We start from the raw sequence: 5,966 nt of genomic DNA, 5'->3' as shown, positions 1-5,966 counted from the left end.
TAGGTAAGCATTGTTTATAAGCTTAAACCAGTACAAGTCATGTGATGATAAATAAATATTTGAGCCTTAATCATTTAAAGAATCTTTACAACTCATGAAACAACATGAGTTATATGAGAAAGTGGCAAGAAATTTAACTTTGTTAACCAAAATATTCAACTTCTTGGCAGTTATTTCCCTCAATAACTGCATAGAACTGCTATAGAGCTTTCTTTGACATGAAGCTAGCAGAGAATTTGATAAGTAAATAACTCAATTGGAACTTCAAATTACATAAATTAAAAATATAATATATAGATTATAACTCTATGGCTTTTTGTTGTTGATGACATCATTCGAAAGTCCAGCCCATGTATTGCTATCACGGGGTCCACTAGAATACGACGAGACATACGAAAACTGAGGATATGATGTAATTCCGGCAGTAGAAGGATATTGATTGAAGTACGCCATGCCATTTGGAACAGGATGAAAAGGAATAGGGAGGACTCCACCATAAGGTTGATAAGGAAGGACCACTGGATAATGATGCATAGGATACTGTGGCAATCCTGGTATCTTGGTTGTGGCTGCATCTGGAACTTTGGTCACTTCTATTCCTGATGTGTTGGTCTTAGCTTTTAATGTCTCTTCACTTAGACTGATTTCTTCGGTCTAAACATAAATCACAATTTTTAAATAATTACGATACAGAATTTATGCAAAGTGTTTGTCTCACTCGCTCTTAAACTCTCGGTTGCACTTATGGTATTGGATTAATATAATTTAAATTCAAACTAATACTTTAATTTTCCTTCTTGAATTATCTAATATAAATTATTAGATATGCAAAATGTTACCTTCTGTCGACTTTTTTTGCCATTTGCTCTAATCTCGGTGTCTCTGTCAATTTAGATACAGACTTCTTGCTTCCACAACCCTTGAATTTTTTGTAACAGAATAATAAGAAATAATATAAGCACTACGAGAATAATATGTTGCAAATTTGAATTGAAATGACAATAAATTTGATAGATGGAATAACATGGACAAGTGCTTACTTTAAAATTATTTTTATTGTGCACGGGTGTATTTTCTACTGATTTTGTGTTCTGAGAGGGAGTCTGTTTATTGGCATCACATTCTTCAACCTGCTAAAAAAAATTTTAAAAATTGCTGAAAATATAGCATTATTTAATAGTTCTACGAAAGACACTAAAATAATAGGTAAGCATAAAGTTTATCCTTAAGCAAGGCATTATATTAATACCATTGGTTCATCTTCAGCATTTGAGTATTCGGCAATGAGTTCGAGCTCTGAAGTGGGATGGTGGGTGGTGGCTGTTGTTAGAATTCGAAGAGAGGAGAGGATTGTGGGTGCTGGACGCGGAGGCTGCGTGAGATATGAGTGGCTTCAATTGGTGTTTGGTGATTCAGGGTTAGTTCCAGCCATAGTTGTAAGAACCGGACCGGTGATCGAACTGGTCTGGTTACTGGTTCACTGGTTTATTGATTCAACTGATAAACCGCTGGTTGAACCGGTAAAATCGATTTCACATGAATAAAAAATATAAAATACTAAAAATAGTTTCATATTTCCAGTACAAATCAACAAAACAACAAATTTACAACTTACAAGTCAGCAAGGATATTCAGCTTAACAATTTCAACAAGCATATTCAACAGTTTCATATTTCAAGCTTTCAGCAAGGATATTCAGCTTAACAATTTCAACAAGCATATTCATATTCATAACAGTTTCATATTTCCATTACAAATCAACAAAACAACAAATTTACAACTTACAAGTCAACAAGGATATTCAGCTTAACAATTTCAACAAGCATATTCAACAGTTTCATATTTCAAGCTTTCAACAAGGATATTCAGCTTAACAATTTCAACAAGCATATTCAACAGTTTCATATTTCAAGCTTTCAACAAGGATATTCAGCTTAACAATTTCAACAAGCATATTCATATTCATAACAGCAAGTCAGCAAGAAGTGCAGAAAAAAAGTAAGTTTACAACTTACAAGTGCAATGCAGAACAGAGCGGGTGTAATGCATTTCACAGAACAATCATTAAACTTCAAGTGCAGAACAGAGCAGAAGTAGATTACAAAACTGGAGCTTACCTGTTTGACAGAGTCACAGAGCAGAAGGGCGAGGCAACGGCGAGTTCGACCGGAAAAGCAAGGGCGACTGGGAGAGGCGACCGCGCTGGAATGGCGAGTTCGACTGCGCAGCAACGGCGAGTTTGCGGGTGGCGGGTCTGTATCTGTCCTGTTCCTACTCCCTTGGTTGAGTTGGTTCCTTCAAAGTTCAGATCGGCGGTGAGACGAAGAGGATGACGGCGGGCGGCTGGGGGCTGGGGGCTGGGTGAGTGAGGTGAGGCGGACTGGCAGAGGGCTGATAGGGTTAGGCTTAGGCGCCGTTAGGGTTGGGGGGGAAAGGGGAGGGAAAGTGGAAACTGGGGTCGGGTGGGGGTGGGGATTGGTAGCCCGTAGGGCTTTTGTTCTTTGTTTTTTTAAATAAACCAAAAATGGAGGAAAGATAGCAAAAGAATTTAAAAAATAAACCAAAACGACGTCGTTTTGGAAAAGGAATAAAAAAATTTTCTGAACCGGTCGGTTAACCAGAAACCGCGGATTTTTCGGTTTTCATCAAAACCGGCCGGTTCAACTCGGTTCGAAATGGCTCTCTTCCTTATCCGGTTACATCACTCAACCGGATCGGTTCAGGGTCCGGTTCACTGGTTTTTCGGTCGAACCAGCCGGTCCGATCCGGTTCTTACAACTATGGCTCCAGCACTTGCCTTTCTTCTTCTTTTATTTTTTCTTTTTTATATTTTTTCTTAAAAACCGAACGGTTCAACCGGTTCATCGGTTAATCTCTGGTTTGACCGGTTTTTTTGCCAGACGGTTTCTTGGCTTACCCGGACCGGTTAGTTGACTGGTTCCCGATTAATCCGGTTGAACCGGTCAGTCCGGTTCAATTTTTAGAACCATGCTGGTTAAGGCTCCTCTAACCAACGGCACCGTTTTGAGCATATTTAAGAAAACCGGTTGGGTCCCGGATCGGTTCGACCGTCCGATTCTCGACCGATTTGACGATCCAACGACGATTTCTAAATCTTTCAGTTTTGATATATGACCGATTCATTTTTTATACTGGTCCACGGTTCGATCGACCGATTCGAACCGGTTTTCAAAATCATGGTCTGAGCCGCTATTTTTTCCGGTTCACGATTTGACCGGTTCGAGTAGTCGATTCGAAACCGTTTACAGAACTTGGCGTTTTTCAATTATTCCAAAAATTTGTACAGGTGACGTTTCGGTTCGACCGACCAGTTCTTGGCCGGTTCAATGGTTCAATTGTGGTTATTGAGATTGGGGGTTTTAACATTTGTCTGAGTTGTTTTTTGTAGTGGTTCATGGTTCAATCCGTTCAACCGGCTGGTTCGAACCGATTTTCAAAAGATAGATTATAACCATTCTATCATGTTTTTATTTTAAAATGCTTAATACATTTTAGAATCAAATTTTTATTTAATCTTACAACACAGAAGTGGTTCAAGGAATCAAAATGCTAGAGTGAAAATTAATCTTCACCTAAATTCAACCATAATCGAACGAAAGATAAAAACATTAATTTTCAACAAGAGTCCATAAAAAATATAATGCATAATAATTTTTTAAGTAAAAGAGATGAAACTAACAAGTCTTAGTAGTTAATATAATCTAAACATGACTACATGAAAGTTACGATTATTTAATTTTTGTTTGACTCCTTTTGTTTATACTTATTGTAATTCCTAGTAGCATATTCAATGACATTACGCAGCATCAAGTTGTGGGGCCTTAGAATCAAATCCAACGCAAGTCGCATCCTTGTACCATGATTAACCTGAAAAATATAAGTATTTTAGGTTACCAACAAAACCATACACATTAGCAATTGTAGTACTTTTTTTCTAGCAAAAGAAAATTACATTTATTGTATAACTATACGTCTTCCTGTAGTTTGTCATCCAAGTTGCCACCCATACCCCACAATCATTGCTGTGTTAAATAAGACGTGGTTAGCTTATGCAGATAAAAATTTGAAAGAGAAAAACACAAATACAGATATTCCTTACGAGTCAGGAGCTTGCTCTCCTGTTTCTAGCATATCCACAAATGCAAAATCAAGTATCCTTGGCTTGAACGGAGTGTTGTATTTATAGAACGAGTCATACTTGAGCATATCTTCCAGATATTTTGCCTATTTATATAGGAAAAAAATTAAATAAAGGACGATATTTGAAACCTAAAAAAATGTCATAAAAGTGAAAATGGGGAAAGTTAATTTACCAGCTTTACTATACTCGATCTCTTTTGCTCTTTATTTGTAGCAATCGGTAGGGAGTCTAGCAGAATTGTTTGATGATTGCACAAATCAAAAACAACCAGATACCAATGTGTGTTGTTCTCGTTGACAGGTAAAAAAATCTAGTACCAACTTTCACGTATTAGAATATTACTAGATACATTTTTTTTAAAGGTATATATAAGTTCATAAATATAAATGCCATTAAATAACAAAAAAATTAAAAATACAATAAATTATATACCTTTTTTAGACCTTCATCAATTTTTCCCATAAATTCTTTTTGATAATATTTTAACAGAACTTCAATTTTGGTATCACATTGCAGTATGAATTGCTGAATTTAATAGTTAGGGGCTAAGTCAGTGACACCAATTAAGTAATAAGATAAAATAAATAAAAACGATAACAAGCTTGAAAAAGACATTGCATACCGAAAACACAGCTGGAAAATACCAGTGTGTTTAACATCCTATTTCTTTCTCCTGCATGGTTAGCATAGTAGCCACCAAATCTAACACCTATGTGATAAATAATAAATATATTAGGAATTAAAGTATGCTAGAGATAGCAGTTTAATTATGCACTTACATCCCCATGTATCCGCTCCTTCGGAATTAATGACTTGAAATTGTCACGAGTTCCGCTAAATTTGTTTGTTGTCGCCAATACCTCATCACTACAAATACGAATCACATTAATATTGAACTATTTTTTTAACTTTAGTATATAGATAATGAGATATTTAACCATCGTTTATTTGGTGCAAACACATAGGTTGCCATTTTAATATCTAAGTCATCCAAATCCATGTATGCAGGAGGCTTAAATAAAATCGGGATCCAATGCAAAAAAAAAAATAAAAAAAATTGGTGAGATCACTAAGTTATGTAACCGTAGAGGATTCATGCGAATGCCTGAGATATGAGAACTTACAGATGGCCATTCAATTCTTCGTTTATTGTGCTCGATATTTTCTTGGTTTAGGGTAGGCATGCTAATAGAATATCCACTTGGTGTACTCTTTTTTAAGAGTGCCTTTTGCTCCTCAGTTAGAGATTTGTGTGAGGTCCCTGGTGGAGTTTTTTTACTTTTTGAAAAATTGTCTTTAATGGAGGCAGCCTTTTTGAAAAATTGTCTTTAATGGAGGCAGCCTTCACACCAACCTTATTTTCAGACAAATGTGAATTCCAAAAAATTTTTCTCTTGGCCGTATATATCTTCTTATTGCGTACACTTGTCTGTTTTGATGCTTTTTTATTTGTACCAGAGTCAGACTGATGATGTTGTGGAGACTTTAGCAGTTTAAGAATTTCATCTGTATCTCTTGGATTAGTAGATTGAAAAGGATATAAGAAAGTAGGAGGCTGAAATTTTGTGACAGTTGGACCTACAATAAATGATGGTGGGAATATGTTGTATAGTGATGGATGCATGGTTGTCGGATATTGGTTAGAATATACTGCACCAGTATAAAAACCAGGGTACATAGAATACAAAAATTGGGGTATGTGAGGTGTACGGTTCAAGTACGAATAATGTAAGAGTTGGTTATCAATAGCATTAATGCTAACATCTCTTGTGTCTCTCTTGTAATCTCTACGTTGAGGTGATCC

The sequence above is a fragment of the Arachis duranensis genome, chromosome 6 (assembly GCF_000817695.3).
Source record: "Arachis duranensis cultivar V14167 chromosome 6, aradu.V14167.gnm2.J7QH, whole genome shotgun sequence".
NCBI classification, from domain to species: domain Eukaryota; kingdom Viridiplantae; phylum Streptophyta; class Magnoliopsida; order Fabales; family Fabaceae; genus Arachis; species Arachis duranensis.
This window is presented reverse-complemented; position numbering follows the sequence as displayed.